The 20752-nt window shown below is 31.9% G+C and overlaps 1 protein-coding gene across 2 annotated transcripts in view; it reads right to left on the bottom strand.

Moving 5' to 3' along the window:
• The window catches only part of LOC142344936 (NEDD4 family-interacting protein 2-like), a 316413-nt gene that overhangs the window by 17174 nt on the left and 278487 nt on the right, over positions 1-20752 (bottom strand). The window lies entirely within an intron of this gene.

The raw sequence follows: 20752 nt of genomic DNA, 5'->3' as shown, positions 1-20752 counted from the left end.
TGTGTGACACGGTCTAGAAATGTTTAAGTGACATGTGATTGTTTAGCCATGTTGGATTAGTATAGATTTTGTTACTGAATATGAACATGTATTAATAATTTGCTTCCTGCGCGAAATCCGAAGTTATTCTGATGCAATCAATTCTTACGAATTGTATTGTTATACTTCTACAATTTGTGTTGTGTTATGAATTTTGTAAAGGGTTTATAGATCTCGCTTATTGGTTTGTAATGGATATGTCCAAAAGTGTCCAACTACTGTATTCAATCAACTTCTATTTCTTTTAACTTCAGAAATTAAGTTAAAATCTCTGTCTGCGCGCTTATACAATCTTCCAAATAATCCAAAGACTCTTTCAGTTTTTGGAGTATTACAATGTTAGTTGTTACTAGGTAAAGGTGAAGTTGTTAGTTGTTACTATAGCTTAAAGAATTAATGTAATGTATCCATACATGTGTTTTGTTCTATGGTAAAGGAAAGTATATTTTACATGTATTTGGTCATCTGTTTATTCATGTTTTTACATGTGAAAATTTCGAAATTCAAGTATTTTATGTTTTGATCTATGTTGCATGTTGATATATTGATACATTTTGTTTGGAAAAGTATTTAACACTTTGTGATGTTTTTATGATTTTAGACTGGTATTGTAGTTCTGTATGTTGTGTAAACAAATCTGTTCTATAAGAATCTAGGATGAGTATTGTTGAAATGTCATGTCGGTGACTCAAGGTCTGTAAGTTTTTATTACATGTTATATATAAAGTTAGTATGTCTGTTATATGACTCATTGTGTACATATACACTTTTTTTACAATGCAAATGTTGTTATTCCTGTCAGTTCTGTGCCTTATTTCCAGTTGTTATTTATTTACAAAATTGCATATTACTAACTATGAAAAGATCTTTGCATATATACATATACATTTTAGAAATTAGGTGAGGGTTTATAGGAAAAATAGAAAAATAATTTTGTATTTTTAAAGTTTATTTGAACAGAAAAGATATATAACAATTTGGTACAAATATTGTTGTAATTAATGGTTGTGCAAATATAAAGGACAACTATAAATTACTCGTTGTGAGCATATTTATCTAGGTAAAAACTCAAATATAGGGGTTTACAAAGTATTTGATTATAAATTATTGAACTGATATAAATACATTTATCAGGAAAAGGTGAATTTTGGGTTTCAGAAAACATAAATAATCATATATGCACTGATGAAGTTCATAGTTATTTTTTGTTACTTGTCGAAATTATCAAGAATTGTTACTTGTTACTGTGACAACATTGTTATAACTTCTCCGTCTGTTTCGGATAGTTCGTCCGTTCTTTATAATGTCGGTATTCCTTTACGAAATTGTCGTCTTTTGAAAGAAAATATGCAAGTAAGTTCGTTAGATCTCTAAATGGAATATTTGTAATTGATGCTTTCATTGTGTTGCATAGTTCGTGCTCAAATTCGGTTTTAGTCCGTTCATTTTTGAAGTTTATCCTATTTGTGAAAGCGCGGTTCGTTACGCTTCCTTCGAGGTGATACACGTGGTATTCCTCGCAAGGTTCCAAAGCTTCAAGCGGTACCATGAGAGGCCGCTCCGGGGAATCTTTTGGTTGGAATATATAGTAGTTCTTAATTGGGTCAAAGTTCCTAAGTGTGCCCAATGTATATTCCCATTTTAAACGATATCCGTAATTAAAAAAAAGTAAGGTGACGTAAGTTGGTCGTTTATATGAATGTAACTTTTTGATGTGTTATGGTTTTTGTCACGTAAAAATGTATAATATATAAGGTTGTGAATTAATTTAGTTTCATGCACTCTGTAGTTATTGTTCTGTACATCTTTCGGAGTAGGATGCAGAAAATTGAAACTCAGTTGAAATATCTGATGATCGTAAATACTGTACGCAGATAAGTCTTGGGATGCTTTAGCTATAAGGTGGTCGAAATGACATGGGATTTTAAACTCGTATTCATAATCATATAAAAATCTCTCGGTGAGACTGTAAAACTGTTTTAGTATTGGATACATAGACTGGTGGAGTTTATCTCTCCCCATGTTTTTCGTACTTCGTTTGACTGTATTAGTGTTTTCTGGTGGCAGAGGTGGGAAATACTCTGACACACTATCTTTAAGGTTATGAAGAGGTGCCATGAAAAAGTTATATTCGCGTGAATCGAATGGCATGTTTGCCCAATTTCTGTATGATAACAGTGGGTTGTAATTACTATTGTGTGGGCTATTTAAAGTTCTAGGATCTTTGTCCTGAAACCAAATTGTTTCCATGACGGTTGTTGTTGGTGTCTGTTCATTTGTTGATTGGTGAAAAAATGATTTGCTGTTTGCTGATCTCGGTGTTACCGCGTAGGGAAATCTTAAATTGTTCGGTCTACGATTAGTTGTAAACAATTGTTGATGATTATAGCTATGTGTTCTTGGTTGTTCTGTAATATAATCAGAGGGTGGTGGCGGTCGCACTGGTGGGGGTTAGTTTGGGAGTGGGGGTGATGTACATGATTCCGTCGTCGAACGGTTCTGAGTTTCAACTAATCTGCTATGTTCATAGCTATGAATGTTGGTACTTGTTCCTTGCTCATTAGTGTTTTTGTTAGTGTTAAAGGATTGCAAGTTCCGTCTGTTATCAAATCTATTCTTGATTTTACATGCAAATTCTTGTGGAGTTTGAGTAATCTGTGGAGTATTGTCTAAGTGTACTCTCATTGTAGTGACTGTTTCAGGGATATTCTCCATTTGATCGTCTGTTTGCATCCCACAGTCCGACGCGTTGTCTCTTACTGTGCCAGGGCTCGATCTTCCTGATCCGGGACTCAGTTCTCCGTCTTCAACTTCGTAGCTGAATGGGGAGTCGGATTTGTATGGCGATTCGTATTCCATGCCTGTCGCCATTGTGCTAAAACTCATAGATTATTATTATTGGAATAATACATGGTTTCAAAATGTTATGTTTACTGTTATAGGAACTGTTTGTATTTTGGTATGTTAAAAACTCACTCGTTAGTGGTTACATTGTTATATGTTAAAAATACATTGTCATTTTTACTGTAATGTTTTGTGTTTTGTTACAAATATACAATTTTATGAATATGCAATTTTGATGAATTGATAGTAGTGGAGTGAGGGTATACTGTTAGATGTTCTTTAATGTTAGATGTTCTTTAATGTACATATTGATTTAAATTTCGTATGTATCAGCCGAATGAGTGTCAAAGTATGTGACTTTATTTGTGTGTGGCTGATCATTTTGGAGTACATCTAGGCTGTGGCTGCGATTATGCATTTTGTTAGCCGTTAATTTTAGTTGTTAAAAATCAATCGGTGGAGGGTTTTGCATATCTAGTAGTTTCGATGTAGGTATTAAGTGTCTGTGTTCGTTATTTGTTGAAGGATTTGGGATTTCATATGGTTTAGGTTGATGAATTGGTATAGGTGTTTCATATGGATGGTTGTGGAATAAACTATTATGTTGTTCAACTTTTGGTGCACTAGGGATAGGTGCTGGTAAATTGTTTCCGATGCATTGGTATGCCGGAGGTGGTGTGATTAGTTGTGGCAATATTGATGGTAGTTTATTCTCTTTTATTGTTTCTAATGGTTCTAGTTTAAATGGTTCTGGTTTATATTTCCTTTCCGGTAATGGTGGTTTCTGTATCTTTTTTGTTGGTTCTAAAGTTCGTAATTGTAATCCGTTTTCCGTTCTACGGATTGTTGTGTTGTAATGTTTATAATTCGTATCAACGTAAATTTCTTTTGGTATTTCATTGTTGTTATGATTTGACGTTGTTACTTCTGCTGAATGTCTACGAAAGGTAGGTCTACTTTTTTCTCGTTTTGTTGTTTAAGTTTCCATAATGGGAATTGTTATCGTCACTGTCGTCATGTAGATTTTCTTCTTGTATTTGTGCTACTAATTGTGTAAGTGTTTGTGAAAATATTTCAACTATTCCGGTTAGTAGTATTTTTGTTATACTTGCTTGTTTTCCGATTGCTTTGTGAATAGCAAAAGCGTTATAGAATTTAATAATAAGATTTGTTATGAATAAGATCATGCTAATCATAGCATAAATAATAGCCATTTTCTCTAAAATGTACCATGGCCAAACAATGATGGTGAGAATTTGGTCTTTTAGCCATGCGCCGTCAAAAATTTCTTTCCAGTTTACGCTTGGTTGATCAATCTGAAAGTTATATCCATTGATATTCAAATCTCGTAGCCATTTTAGTGATTGTTCGTAATTTTTATATGTTTGTAGTAAACCTAATTGTTCGAGCTCTAAAAGTTTTAGTGCATTAGCTGACTGTGCGGGTTGTAATGGTTTTTCACGGTCTCTCATGTATTCATGTAATAGATCTCTTTTTCGTTCTTGTACTAATTGTTCTTTACTGTAGATTCCACTTTCTATTAGACTTTCTTTACTAAACATATTGTCTAATACTATTTCTTCAGGTGATATAGTGTTTAGCATTGCTTCAACTTTAACTGGATATGGTGTTAATCTGTATCAGGATGCTCCTTCCGTATCTATAGATATGAGTTGATCAAAATTACTGTGTGAACATGGTACCTTTTTTGCCCAAAGGTATGTTTGGCGTGTTAGTTGGTGTACATACTGCACTCTGTTTTTGTATAGAATTGGTATTTTGTCATAGCTTTCGCGTGTTTGTGGTACATAGAGTGGTGATGATTTCTTTGCACATTTGTACATTTTCATAACGTTTACTCCTTCTTGTTTTAAAAAGATCGATCTGTCTCCTGTAAGGATGTATCCTAGAAGTGGTGTGTTCTTCTGTACTTGTGTTAATGTTAATTGTCGTAGATTTCTGGTTTGTTCGCAAATTTGTGAATAAAATTCTATTGCTTGTAAACTGATTCTAGAGTATATGTTACTCATATATAAGTCCATTTTCATATTTAAGTGTGTGTTTTCGTTAATAAAACCGTAATAAAATTGGTTGTTATCTTCATCTTCATAGCGCGTGAGTGTTGAGGTGATCTCTTTTGGTGTTATTTTTATGAATTTTTCATCATCAAATTTATCTTTCTTTCTTGTTACTTTCTGTCCTGTATGCATATCAAAACCATATTCATATATTATGTAAATATCATCATATTCTGTTTTATGTAAAGGTTGTATTGATCCGCATTCGTGTTCAATTATTGGATATATTTCAAATCGTGTTGCTATTAAGGCTGTTTTGTTTAGTGTTATTTTCTCTTGTATATCTGGTTTTTGTACTGTTGTCCATTCTGCGTTTGTTTCTATCCAATATCGGTCTTGGTTTTTTACCATGAATGCATCAAATCTAATCAGTTCGAATAATTGACAATGTGTTTGGGGTTCCTAAACTATTGTTGCTTTTGTAAAAGGTGTCGGTTGACATTCTTCTTTGCGGAGATCGCATGGTAGTTTTGTTCCCATGTATGAGATTTCTTCCGTATCAAGATTCAGTATGAGTGATACTTTTTTGATTTCTAATGTCCAGTCTAATATGTCTATTCTGTTTTGTTTTCTTACTCCGGTTAAACAGTTTGATTGTGCGTTTTTTATTGCCGATGGTATCCATGTTGGGTTTTTGTAATCATACACTATTCTGCCATATGGTGGTACCATAGGGGTGTCTAAATGAAATTGTATTCTGCCTTGGAGGTCTTCAATTCTCTTTTGTAATGGTGGGTTAGCTATGTAATTGAATGATATGTTGTATCTTGTGGGTTTATATTCTGTGTTTTTCAGTAAGTTAAGTCTGGCGAGTTCGTTACGAACTTCGTCCGGGTCTAATATTTTTGTCCTTTGTGCGTCAGATACGTAATAGCTAGGTCGGTTTGCTCTAATGTAGTTGGTGTGTTGTGAACACCATTCTACTCGTTCTTTAGTCGTTCCTGCAACTGCATATGCTTTAATTTCTACTGCTTGTGCTTTTGATAACAGTTGGACTTCTGTTTTTGTCATATCTAAATCTAGTGGTTTAAATTTGCATGTACTAATTTTGTTTAGTTCGTAGTTTTTTACGTTCGTGATTTCTTCTGCGTCTCAATCGTAATGTTCAATAAAAATATCTTGAGGTCCGATTGCTCAGCCGTTTATGTTTTGTCCTGTTAATTCTATGTAGTCTTCCTTTGTTTGACGTTTCTGTCTTTTTTTGTTTAATTGGAATTTTTCTAGAATACTGTTTGTGAGATGTTCTCTATAGAAATTCCAGTTTTTTGACCATTTATCAATAGCTATGTTCCACATTTCTTCATAGTCTGAACTGTTTTTAAAATTCTCTAATGCTGTGTCGTTATAAATGTCTTTGATTGAGTTTGAGTCTGCTGTTAATTCTGTTTGATTGTCAGATACGTGATTCATGAGTTTGTTGAAGTTTTCGCGTTCTATTGTATTTGATGTATGTATTTTTATTTTGTTTTTATTTTTTATGTTTTTGATATATTTCTCCATTCTTTCGTTGATGCGGTCTTTAATGTGTTCCTTTAGTTTGTTTTGTATCTTATATTGTGATTGTATTTGTGTGTCTATTTTCATATAAGTGAATATTATTATTATTATTAATATTAGTTTTATGAAATTTAATTGAAACGGCATGTGTACAATAATCCTGTATGAGGATTGTAAAATGTTGCAAAACCTAAAGTTTGTTTAGTGTATCTATCAAACTTATAAACAAAGTCAATACAAATAAACGGTGCTGGTGTCGTTGTTGTTACTATAGAGGGTGTTGTTGCATGAAATGGATGATTGAATATCGTATCGTATTTAATCGTTGTATTAAATTTTAGTTCTAGAGAGGGTGTTGCTAGAACTTCAAGTGCTGAATTTCGTTGGCGGTGTGTTAGATTTAAGGTATTTGTAAGTCTACTTCTTGACCAATTTGTCAGGGTATCTCCAAGATTAGTTGGTCTGTATAATGGTGGAGGTGGATTCCAGGTCTTATGATCTAATGGAAAAAGACATGTATGATCATTAGTTCTACTTAAAGTAGGGGGGTTTGGGTTTAGTACTGGTGTTGCTCGAGTTCTACCGGGGTGACTTGATGCTAGTCTTAATTCGGGTATAAATGATGCTGGTGAGAGTATTGTATTTCGTGGTGGTTGTAGAGAGTTTGTTACGTCTACTCGTGGTACGCTGATTGAGGTGTTCGATGATGAAGATTGTTGTGATCTATTTGGTGTAGTGTTCGTACTTATCGTATTTTGCGGTGAAGTTGCTGACCAAATTGAACTATGTGGTGAGTGTATTGGTTGTACACGAAAATTGTCTTGTACGAAATTGAAGTCTTGTCTTTGTTGGAATGTGGGTGGTAGAAATGGATTTGCTCCTTATTCAGATGATGTAGGTGTTGGGATAGTTTTAACACTTGAATGATCGCTAGGTGAGCTGATATTAAAATTATGGAGTGTTGGTTTTCGAGTTGGTGTTCCGGTTGGTGTTCCGGTTCGGCTTGGTGGTTCTGATTGTCCGGCTTCTATAGGTCTTATTATATTTGATTCTATATCAGTAGAGTCGTATGAGACTAATGTAGAATCTTGTGTGGGAAATGAGAGTGATGCTCTACGTCTACCTCTTAATAGGTGTCTAGTTTCTGTTCTCTCACGCCGTACTGTATACGGGTTTTCGTTTCTAGGGTCTGTATCGTCTATCTCAGGCGATGTTGGTATATTTGTCAAATCTGTTACTTCGTTATGATGTGGTTGTTCTTGAGTATTGTTACGGTTACTATTATTATTTGATGACGCAATTTTTGCTGATTTTTAATTATTTAAGCTCCGGAACCAGGTCCGTGTGGTGGGACTTGCATATATGGTGGTATTAATATCAGTACTGGTATTAGTTCTTGTTGTGGTTGATGTGTTTGTGCTCCTATGTTCGATATCCAAATTTCGTTATGTTGTATTCGTAAATTTAATTGGTATATTACAACGTTTCCGTAAAATGGTGTTTCTGCAGGAAATCGAATTTGTAGATAGAATTTTTGTGTATGTAATGTGTGATATATAGATTCTTCTATGTCTGGGTTTGTATCAATTTTTATGGATTTACAAAGGTTTCTATTAAACTTAAGCACATGCGTACTATGAAATATATAACTATAGCAATTTTAATAAATTTAAATATTTCCAGTTCGACAATATCTATGTTTGTTTTACATATATGGTATATATCAAGGATGTATTTCATGCATTTAATTATTGTACTGGTGGGCTTGCATATACTACTCTGCGATTTATAATTACTTCATGTATTGTTACAATCGCGAGATACGTGGATAATACGACTATGCAAGGTACTAAGAATATAGTAAGAAATAAAATTGTTTTTATTTAATATTAAATAGAGGGTTACTAATGTTTCTGAGAAATCAATTGTTGAAACTTATAAACGAGTGCTGGTATTTGGAAAAGGTTTTTCAATGCTGCACTGGAAAATGACAGTTATTTTCTTGTGTAACTGACACTTAACGGTATCGCATTAATTATATGTAAATAAAGTGGTAGACTACGATAACAAGAATTGGTATCATATTATCTGTTAGACTTTTAGTTTATCGTCTATAAGTTCAATAGCGTCTTTTTTACAAACTACTATGAAAACTGTGTTTAGTTTGTTGATATCAACACATGTATCCGTGTGTATTTGTTGTTCTAATGTTTGGAATTCTGTAATAGTTTCGTTACAGGGCGTTATGTCTTTTAACAATTCGAAATGTTTTTCTCCCCAAAAGAGTTTTACTTCTTGTCCGGTTTCTGTTGTTCCTTCAATTATGAATAAATAATCTTTAGTTGAAATTTTACAATCAGTTGTTGTGATACTGTTGTTATCAAAATGTATATGACTATTTAAAGGAAATTTAAGCTGAGTAAAATTATCTCTTTGTACTTTTATTTTTATACAAAGTTGGTTTCTGTTTAAAGAGTGCATAAACTCTGATGCTGCTAACATTGGTGGTTTTTCATCACAGTGATATGAATAGTGGTGAATTAACCGCTCTGAAATGAAATTAAAGTAATTCAGTTTACCTGTGAAGTTGGGTTGTTTTGCAATTGAGTGTTGTTGATAAACTTGTATTCTGAAAGATGTGATTGAAAAATAGTTTATCTTCTTTTTGTAGTGTAATATTATAGAAACAAGAAAAGAATTCTGTTGAGATAGAAAATTTTTGAATGATTTAAAATGTGAGATAGAAAATTTTTGAAAGTTGAGAAAATTTTTTAATTTTGAGTACACAATTTTGGTTTTTCAGCTTAGCTGAAATTTTTCACAATTTTTTCAGATTTTTCAAGTCAGTTTTGCAGTTGTGGATTGTACGAGGCAAAATCAGAATTGTGATTTTTACTTTCTCTTTTCTGGTTCTCTACAATGTTTCTGACATTTACATATCTTCCGTTTTATAATTGGGTTGTTAAGTTGTCAATTTTAATAATTACTAGGTCTAATTAGAAAGTTAGTTTCCGATTTCTTGAATTGGATTTACTTCTGAAATTTTCCAGATCTTTTTAATCTCAAGATGTTGTTTATTTTTTGTAATTGGTGTATTGGTATGAAGTTTATTATATTTGATGGTAGTTGGCGTGTTTCCATCATGGTATGTTACGGTAATTAGTCTGATGTTGGTGCCGACTTTGTCGTTGCCTTTTGTTTTGAACTAGTTTCTCTGATCATTTGTATGGTTCGTGGCGTCAGTTTGTATCAAGGGATTTGATGCAAAATGTCTAATTACTGAAAAAGGTATTACTGGTAATTGGATATGTTGTTGCAATCTTCTGCAATTTTGCAACTTTGCAATGTGAATTGGTAGTTGGTACTAATGGTACAAAATGCTTTGTTTAAGAATCATTGACGTAATTGAAATGTTCTTTCAACTACTAATGGTCTTGGTAAGACCAATCTTGTTAATCACCATCTGTTTATGGTGTTGGTAAATGTTAATTGGTCTGACATTTTACTTTTTGTTACTATTTGCGTTTGCAAAGAGACAGTTTGTCTTAGTGAATTGTTTAACATCCATGTCATCTTCTCATGGATGTTGTCAATTTGTGAGTTTCCTTTCATTAATGATGTCTTTTATTTATGATGTCTTTTAATTATGATGTCTTTGTTGGGTTTTAGTGATTATCACTAATGAGTTACAGTTTCAGTTATTACTAATTAGGTGGACTAATGATGTGTGTGACGTTAGTTGAATGACGTTAGTTGAATGACGTTAGTTGATAACGTCCGCTTTGCAATAACGTCCGTATTTTCGCTAATGAGATGTATGACGTCCGTATTTGGTATGACGTATATTGTTCTGTGCAAAAAGGTTCACTGCGGATTGACTGTGCATAGTATCGAAGGTCTATTTAACCGAATGTTTATACTTTAATTCAATTTCTATTTGGCCGAATGTTTGATAGCCGACTGTATAATTATGGATGTAGAACGTGTATGTTAGGATTGTGAATGGATGTATTATCCATTTATGGGGGTATATGTATTCAAAGATAAAGTGTATGACTGTTAATGTGTATTTTAGATCCTGATGTTGGAGATTACTGGATGGCTCTTATTGCGTGTTATTACGGGGATTGTTATTACATTACATTCTGTTATTCTCGTTAAATGACATCGAATTACATTGTTATTCGCATTACATTCTGAACAGAAGTTATTCTTTTGTTTAGGTGGACATATTCGTCTATTCGATACGTTACTCTATTTTTAGATGTGTTTCTTTTTATTAGTTTGTACTCGTTATTTTCAGCTTCCGTTTCTGTTACTAGTATTTACTACTTATCCTGTTATTAATTATTTGTTGTTATTTTTTACTCTTTCCTATAGTTGTTGTTTGTTATTTCTAAACTTTCCTTTATATTTATTAATGTTCGTGAATGTTGACATCTTCAAAATATCTATTCCATTCCGTGAGGTGGATAGATCCTCTATCCTGCGGATAGCCTTTCCAGAAAAGGATTTGCTTATTTGTTCTTTGATTACTTGTTATTTGAGTATTTGCTTTTTTTAATTATTGTTTACTGTTAATATCAATTATCTCTAAACGTCTATTCCAGTTTTAAGCTTTTGAACATCAAATAAAATATACCCTTTGTGTTTTGAATTTTACGTTTTTGAATTTATTGTTTATATGAGAAATTACCCTTTGTGACAATCATAGTTGAAGTTTCAAGGGCTACTATCAAAACCTATTTGCGTTAGAATATCCTGTATGGATATTTTTTATTTGTTATTTGTGGTTTGAATTTTTGTTATTTGTTTTTTGTCGATGACAGTGGTCGATTACAATGGTGATCGATGACGATGGTGATCAATGGCAATGGTGGCTGTGTGTCTGGGTTGGCGTTTGCTAACTGATGGTTTATCAGAGGATGTATGTATAACGTATGTTTAAACTTCCAGTGTTACAAGACAGTTAGATCTCCTTTGTGTTTTTATATTTTGTTGATTTAGATGAGGTATCCACTAAAAGGTGTTAAAATATTTGGTAATGGATGTTCCCAAAGTTATTTATGAAATTGTGAATATCGGGATTTATATCGGGAAAATTATGATGAAATTTATGGTGATATATCTCGGGGTATGATCTAATGTGTTATAGTTGATTAGTGGTTAGTTGAAGAAGAGCACCTTCTAGTACCATTTATTATTAGTTCCATTCATGTGTATTTATGTTCGTAGTATGTTCTGTATTAATTTAGATATATTTATCATTTCTTTTCTAATATATGTATTTGGCTTTGCACACAAGGTTCGGGTTAGGTCTGTGTGCTCGTGAAAATAGCGAATGTACATAGAAAAGTACATAGAAGTGTACATAGAGATAAATTTATTGTTGTAACGTGATAGATTTTTCGCGGTTCATAGATGATTTTCCAAATACTCTTATGAGGATAATTTTTGAAAATAGATTATATTAGGTAGTATTAGAGCATTAAACGGTTACGGAATCTGTTTAGTAGTTTTACTAATGGTAGCTTTATGCACTGATGATCATAAAATGGCTTTTGGTATAGTCGATCAAATGAAAAGGATATTTTATAATGTTAGAGATTTTCGAGTATGCGTGTAATATGGTATTTACTAGTGGTTATAGTATTAGAGTGAGAGTATAAAAGTTGAGACTCCAATCTATAGTGAGTTATTTTGTGGTACGTTTGTGTGAATTCGTTAATGTTGGCTGTTATAAATACACTGAAAATCGTTGTATTAATATGAGTTATTTATTTAGTACGGATTATTAGTTTTTAGTGTGAAATTGATTATTATTATTATTATTATTATTATTATTATTATTATTATTATTATTATTATTACTATTAATATTATGTATTATTGTTCTTTTCGTTAATGTGTTAATAATATTTTTTGTTTACGAAGATTGTAACTATGAGTCTGTTGAATGTCATCTTGTGTTATATGTTTCTTGTGTGATGTTGGTATAGTAGGTTGTTTTAATATTGAAATTTCTTTCGTTAGTAAATAGTTTTGTAATTCTAGTTTAATATGTTTTTCTTTCGGATAATACGGTACTATATGATTTCTGTGTATTGTTATATATTCTTTATTGTTATTTTTCAATATGTATGTTGTTTCTGTAGGTTTATCTATCTAATATGGTCCTGTTTTTAGTGGTAGTAATTTATTAGATGCGCCGTCAATTTGTTGATGATTTGTTACTAATACAAAAGCATTTTTCTCTAGTGGTTTTGCTGTGCGAAATCGTAGATTCATTTCATCTGTTAACTTTTTGCGGTTTTTGAAGTATTTTTGTAATTGTGCGATATGTATCATTGTAGTGCTTTTCTTTATCAAGGAACCATTTAGCAAATGTTCCTTTTTGCAACTTTGCTATCTTTGCATGGCTGAATTGTTTTTCCATATGAGTATGTGTTGGTTGTGTGTTACATGCACTTTTTTCCGTTGGGTTGCAATTTCCCATTTCGTCTGTTGTTGTTCCAAGTTTTATTTTTGTTGGTTTTATTGGCTTTTGGTTGAAAACTACTTCGTATGGTGACATACCTAATCGTGTTTGGTACTGAGTATTGTATGCATATGGAAAGAACTTTGCTTTCGTTGACCAATTGTGATATTTCTCGTCTATTAAGGTTCTGAGAAATTGTCCGATTATTCTGTTTGTCCCTTCTACTAATCCGTTTGTCCAAGGTGCATATGTTTTACTTGGTTTAAACTTGATTTCAAAGTAGTTACATAAATGTGTCAATTCTGTGTTAATGTATTCTGATCCGTTATCGAAAGGAATTTCTTCTGGTAATCCAAATTTCATAAACCAATGTTCAAAGAATGCCGTAAATGCATAATGTGAATTATTTTTGGGTGCACACATAATTGTTACATATTGTGAAAATGCATCTACTATTACAAAGATAGAATTATTCCCTTCGGATGATGGGTGGATGGGTCCTTTTGTATCTATCATTATCATTTCATTAAAGTATGATTTTGTCGGTGCTAATTGTTCTTTTTTACTTTTTGTTTTTGTGTTTGCAAATACTTTGTTTGTTTGGCATTGTATGCAATCTGCTATTAGGATGTTTATCCAGGTTGTTAAGTTTGGAAAATAATATTTCTCCATTATGTTTCTTTTTGTTTTTTCAAGTCCTGTATGGCCAACTGTGTCTGTGCAATGATTTTCGTAGAAAACATATAGTAGTAATGTTAACGGTAAGCATATTTTTTGGATTTTGTTTTTGTGAATTCTAATAATGATTTTAATTATCCCAGTTTTTTCATCAATTACAATTGATTTAAACTTTCTATAGTATGCGAAAAGTCCTGTCTTTTCGCGTATGTCCATTGTTACTGAATGTGGTTTTTTGTTATGTTTTTTCCACATTTTTACTTTGTGAAGTACCGGGTCTATGATTTGTGTTTCTCTAATGAGACCTTCTGTTATTTTCGTTTTTTCATCGTAGAAAACGCCTGTAATTTTTGCGTTATCGTAATTATTTTCTTGCTTTATATTGTTAATTAGTCGAAGATAGTCGTCGTCATGGTGAACCGTGTATGGTCCTTTTTGGTTTTTCTCAATAATCAAATCGTCTTTTTCTACAATTGGTGATTTCCAATTTTTTGTTTTTGGTTTGTATTTCGGTATTAAATTTGTTTTTGTCTCTGTGTTATACTTCTCGTATGAGATTGGATGATATTCGTTCTTATCAATGTTGATTTCGAAATAGTTATTATGTATGTTAGCTAGAATTGGATAGTGTGTTTTTTCTTTGTTGTCTTCATCTGTGTTGTTACATATGCTATATTTGCATTCTAGGTTATTTGCAAATGGTGTTTTTGCAAAAAAGAATTTTATGTTTTCCGGTATTTCTTCTGTAATGTCTCTTGTTTTAGTAAAATGTTCTTCATCTATTGTTCTACTAAGAAGATCGGGTAGGGCTAGGTTTTTTCCTTCTGTCCAAATAATGTGTAAATTTGGAAATTTCATTAGTATTAGTTGAAATCTGTAAACTCTGTGATTTAGTTTATTCTTTTGTGTAAATAGATAGATTATTGGTTTGTGGTCAGTAAATAGAATAATTGGATGATTTGAACCTGTTAGTAGGAATTCATATTCCGTTAGGGCAAATATGATCGCTGAGTTTGCTGATATTAATCTCATCTTCTTTTCAGTTGGATGCTGTTGTAATAATGCTGCTCCAATGCCTGTGTTGGATGCATCTGTTATGATGTAAAATGGTTTCTTAGTGTCTGGCATCGTAAATTCGAGTTTATGTGTTATTGTTCTTTTCATTTGTTCAAAGATTGCTTGGTGTTCTTTTGTCCATTTAAAGTCGTTCTCTTTGTGTAAGAGGTTATATAATGGTTGTATTTTTGGTTGCATACCATATACGTATTTCGCTAGGAAATTTATTGTTCCCAGGTATCGCTGTAAAGCTTTCATACTCGTTGGTGGTTCCAGTTTTTGGAATCCATCAATCCGAGATGTAAGTGGTTTCACTTTTTTATCTTCAATTAAGTGTCCTAAGAATTTTACTTTCTTTAACATAAAATGTGTTTTGTCGGGTGCTGCTTTGAGGTTTTGTTTAAGTAGTATTTTGTGATATTCTATCAATGTTTCGAACATTTGTTCATATGAATTTGTTTGGATAAATAGGTCATCTACGTATGTAATGACTGTTCCTTTTCTAATTAAGGGATACAGAAAATGTGTTAGTAATGATGCAAATGCTGCTGGTCCGATTGATATTCCGTAGAATAAGCGTTTGAAACAATATTGTTCATTTCCGATTGTAAAATGTGTATATCGCATTGATTCTTCGTCTAGTGGTATTTGGTTGTATGCACTGTTTAGATCTGCTGTTGTGAATATTCTTCCATTAGTCCTTGTTAGGGCTACATCAACTGGTTCGATTGGCCAGTTACATTTGGATTCATCTATCATGCTGTTCAAATATCTTTCATCTAGCACAATTTTTAGAGATTCGCCTTTTCGTAGTATTATTACGGGATTTGTGAATGTGTTCCCTGTTGATAGTTGTTCTTTGTTAACAGGTGCGATGATGTCGTATTTTTTTAATATGTCTAATAGTTTTTGTATTCTCTCTCGAAGGTGTATCGGTACTTTGCTTATTCGTTGTTTTTTGAAAATTGCATCTTTTTTCATCGGTAGGTTCAATTTTACTTTTGTTTTTCCTACGTCAAATTTTGTTGTTGCATATACTTGTTTGTATTGTAATATGATTGTTACTAATTTTTGAAACTCATCTTGTGTTAAGTGTGAATGCTGAAAATCAAACACTTGTATAAATTCTTTTTCTTGTTCTGAATATTTGTTAATATTAAATTTGCATTTAAAGTTTGGTTTTCTTTCAAATGTTGCTACTTGTTCGATTGTTTCGTTTTCTTGTATGTTTAGTAATTCACTAATATTGTATTCACTTTCGTATGTGAGATGATACAATGCTGTGAATAAGTCGATTGAGTTTGTTTGATATGTTTCGTTATCTTGTTTTTTAAATGTGATATTTCTATTCATGAAACCAATTAACCCTGTATTTATGGTTATTCTATGTCTATTTTTGTTAACTAGTAGGATGTCTATGAAGTACTCTTCATCTGTTGTGAAGTCTTTTATATCTGTAAAAGATATATTGTGATATTTGTTTATCGGTTCAAAATAGAAATGTGATTTATGGATTGTTTTTTCGTTTGACTTTTTCATTTGTTTAAATATAGGTATTGGAAATGTTATGCTTTTATTTTGGTTCTGTTCGATATAAAAAGTTTCTCTGTTAAATATTGGGTATAATCGAGAGTAATACGGGTAACCTTTTGTACTATTCATATAGAATATAATATCATTATCTAGGATTGTATTTGTATTTAACGTTAGTCTATTTGTGTTTACATTTATCGTTTCGATATATTCTTTAAAGAAAGGGGTGCCTAGGATGTTATGATTGCATTGAGTTACATACAAATGAATGTAAAAATTGTTTTGAGGTTTATTTCCGTTATTTGAGATTCTATCTGGTGTGAGAGGTAATTTGACTGTTCCGTATGTTTCTATTGTAGTGTTGTTCGCTGCAGTTAATGTTTTGTTTGCCTTTTCCAATTGTATTTCTGGGTTATTATATTTTATCTCATTCCAAGTATCTTCATTGAGTAAATTTAATGTTGCTCCTGAATCCAGTAGGAAATCAATTTCTAAAATTGGTTTTTGTTTAGTGAAGTCTTGTTCGAATTTATTACATTGATACATCGGTAATATCCATGTTGGATTACTTTCTAATGTATTTTTTAATGTATTGCATGTATCTTCGTTTGCGTTGTAGAACTCATCTAATATCTCTTGATATTCGTCTGATGACTCTGATGTGCACTCGTATTCGTCAATTCCTGGTGGGTCATCGTTTTGTTTTTCTGATTTAATGTTGTTTACTCTGTTTTTGTTATTATTATTGTTATATCTATTTCCTTCATTTCGTCGTTCTGTAGAGTAATTCCTTTGATTTTGTTCTCTTTGTGATGCATTCCTCCTGTCGTCTCTGTTATTGTTGTTCGAGTAATTTCTATTGTTACTACTTGAACGTTGTCTAAATCTGTCGTTTCTGCTTGAATCTCTGCTGTTATATCTTTTTCTGTTATTGTTATTGTAGTTATTATTTCTGTTTTATGGTGATTGTTGTCTTGAGTTGTTTCTGTCTGTGTATCTTGAATTTAATCTATTTTTGTATCTGTTATGTTTGTTATTTCCATTGTAGCTGTTTCCTCTGCTTCTACTGTAATTGTTTCTATTATAACTTGTACTTCTGTTATTGTAATTATATGATTTTCGATATCCATGGTAATTCCTATTATCTCTAGGGTTTACGTTGTTATTATAATTGTTTCTTGATTGTGATCTGTATGGGGTTCGACTTCGTGAATTATTATATATCGGTGACGTTGGTGGTAATTGACTTCCGTTAATGTTATTTGAATCAATTTTTGTGTTTGGTAAATTTTGATTATTTCTCATGTGACCATAGAATGATCTTTCTTTTGGTCGTGCTATGCTTTCTCGGCGTGGTCTTTTGAAGCATCTACCTTTAGTATGTTCGTGTGAGCTGCAATAGCTACAAAACAATGCAAATTTTGGTCTACCTTTGAAATTCTTTTTGTCGTATGTAATATTAATTCCGTTAAGGACGTTACATATTGTTCCTTCAAATTGTTCTAGATCGTTTTGGTTAAGTTCGTTGATATTGTTACAGGCTATATTCATTTGTTTTAGATCGTCATTTATATTACTTGTACTCTGATTAACTTCATATAGTCGTTTGTGATTATTTGTTATAGTTCTTGTTAGATATGGTCTATTTTTTCTACCAATGCTTTGAATGGCATTTCCGGTTCTCTTGGCGTTTGGCGTTTGTTTATGATTCGCGTGCTTTTTTAATGCTGCTGTTTTTAGTTCGTTATCTAAACATCTAATAAATGTTTGATTCATTACACCATTTCTGTAATCTTCTGTGTACAATAAATATGCAGTTTTTACGAGAATTTCTATTCTCAGTGCTAATGATCTTAGTGATTCGTTTGTGTGTTTTTGTAGTTGTTGTCATTTTAATTTTGCTTATTGTTTTGACTTTTCAGAATCAAACATATCAGAAAATTTTTTGCAAAAGGTTTCCCAGTCTAATTTTGTTTCACTTGGAAGTGTTGAATACCATTTTTGTGCAGGTCCTTGTAGGGTATGTAGTATTAAAGCTGCTCTTTTTACTTTCCATTGGTGGTGTCCAGGTTTGTTTACTGGTTCTATTCCACTGCTAAGTATCATAGCTGCAACTATACTGTTTAAGTGTTCTTCAACAGTATATGCTGGGTCTGTACCATCGAAAGGTCTTATTGTTGTTGGTACTGAACCACTGCTGATGTTTTGTTCTAATTGAGGTTCTTCGTTTATACTCATTTATGTCAGTTGTTTATAAAAGGGTAGAGGGGGTTATACTGCGGTCGTTTCTCTTTCTTCTGTTGTGATAGAATTGGTTCTTCTATTTCGATTTTCTTGTTGTCGATTGTATTGTCTATTATTAGTTTTTATATTTTCGTTCGCAATATTGTCTATATTTCTGTGATTGAATAATTGTTCATTTTCTGTTCTGAAGTTTGTTTGTCTATTTATGTTATCCAGTGTCTTATCTAGTCTGTTGAATACCATTTCTAGTGCCTCCTCTTGTCTTTTTTCCATTCTTTTATTCATCTGTTGATATTTCATTTCCGGATCATCTATTAGTTTATTTGTGTGATTTGTTACTGTAGCTGTTATTTCATTTTTTAGTTCTATGTAGTTATTTGTTTGTTGTCTCCAATTTTGTTCGTGATACTCTTGGTTGTCATTTAGAGAACTAATATAGGTATTGCTTCTATTATCTCTCATTGGATATTTCAGTCGAGCATTTTGGTTCACTGATGGTGGTAATTTATTTTCAAATCTGATCTCCCTTTCTTCGGAATCTGAGATATCTATGTCTTCGTCTATATTTTGTTGATTTCCGAATAAATTCGATGTTAATTGTATATCAGGTTTCAGTGTTGATTTTTGTTTTGTTTGTAAGTTATTATTTGTTTGAATGTCTTTAGGTGTTTATGTCGATGTTAGGCTTCTTGATAAGTTAAATGAAGAAGATCCTATTTGACTTTGATCCGTGATTTTTACATGACTGTGTAATCCCTCGATGAAGTTTATGCTATCGGAGCATATTTTTAAAGTGCTTTCAAAATGTTCCGAATAATGTTCGCTATTCCAAATGTTTTGTAGTTCGTCACATAATTGACTAATTTCCTCTGGAAATGTTTCTCCGAATTGGACTCGTTTTTCATTAATGTGTTCGAAGTTATCTAACCAAAATAAGAATGTGAATTCAGATACTATTTTTATTATATCTAATGTTATTGTTTTAAAGTCGGATTTTAATTCAATTATTTTTGTTAGCCAATTGTTATAACTTTTTATATCAAATCTTAATTTATCATTCACTGACTGTATTTGTTGACGATATTCGTTCAAATATTCGGCTGTATTCCATTCCTTAATGTTTCGTACGTAGGGGATGTTATAGCTGTCAATTTTGTTTTATCTTGTGTTTCCTCATGTCTTTTCAAGAATATTTTAAACATATCCGATAGTGATGTTTCATTTTGGAAATTAAAAAATATCTTTTTATCTCCTTTTTCATCTGTTAGTGTGAATGCATAATGTTTGTTATGTTGATCTCTATCCAGTAGTATTACTGGTAGGTAATGTACTAGATGGTTTCTATGTATGTTAATTTGCTGTAAATGTTTTGTTTCTTTAAAGAGATTGTTTTTCAAGTTTATTATTATTCTGTAGATAATTTCACGATTTTTTTGTGGACAATCGTTAGCAATTGTAAATGGTATTCAGAAATTGCTAGTATATGTTTGTTCATTGTATTTGTAAGCCATTTTAATGTTCCTTCTATTTGTTATGTTTACCAACAATACTTTTGTTATGTTTTCGATGATTTTTCTGTTTGCTTACCCAATTTAGTTCAGCACTGGTCGCACCAGATAAGACGTGTTCTGAGCTTACCTTTATTAGGCTACTTCTGGAACTGTCTTATGGTTGTCTCAAGAATAAGGTGTACTCTTAAGGCTTACCTGACTAACTAAAGTTCTATATTTCTAGTCTGTTACTCTTCTATCTGAGCTTCAGTAGACAGTGCACGGGCCCCAATGCTAAAGTCTAACGTATATCTCAATACAAAACAAGAGCGGAGTAGAGAGAGAGAAATATACTTTATAATTATATCAGGTGGTGAACTGGTACTGACTAAATAACTTTCTCTTCTGAGAAGAGGGGTAAATGGGTAAACATCTAAAGAATAAAAAGGAAAAGATATTATTCCCTTTTTATCCAATCAGGGAAGAGCATTTTCAGTCTTTATTTATTTAAATAATAAAGTCTTTCAAATAGTTCTTTCTGGAAGTCATATTTGACTCCAATATATTAATTTTTTTAGCCGCCAGTATGATCATCGCTATGTTACCTCAGATTTTTTTCATCTTTGCTTTAAAAATAAACGAAAATTTTGCCTGAAAAAAAATTACCCTCTCATAAAATTATAGAAACCTTTAAGTACACTGTTTCCGGGTAACTGGATATATTATTTTCTAGTATACTCACGCATACGCATATAATAAAACTGTGTTCATAATACTGTATTGAGTAAGCTACAAGTGACACCTGAGCGGCATCA

Source organism: Convolutriloba macropyga, chromosome 8 (genome assembly GCF_964194025.1).
Source record: "Convolutriloba macropyga chromosome 8, txConMacr16.3, whole genome shotgun sequence".
Taxonomy (NCBI): Eukaryota; Metazoa; Xenacoelomorpha; order Acoela; family Convolutidae; genus Convolutriloba; species Convolutriloba macropyga.
This window is presented reverse-complemented; position numbering and strand designations above follow the sequence as displayed.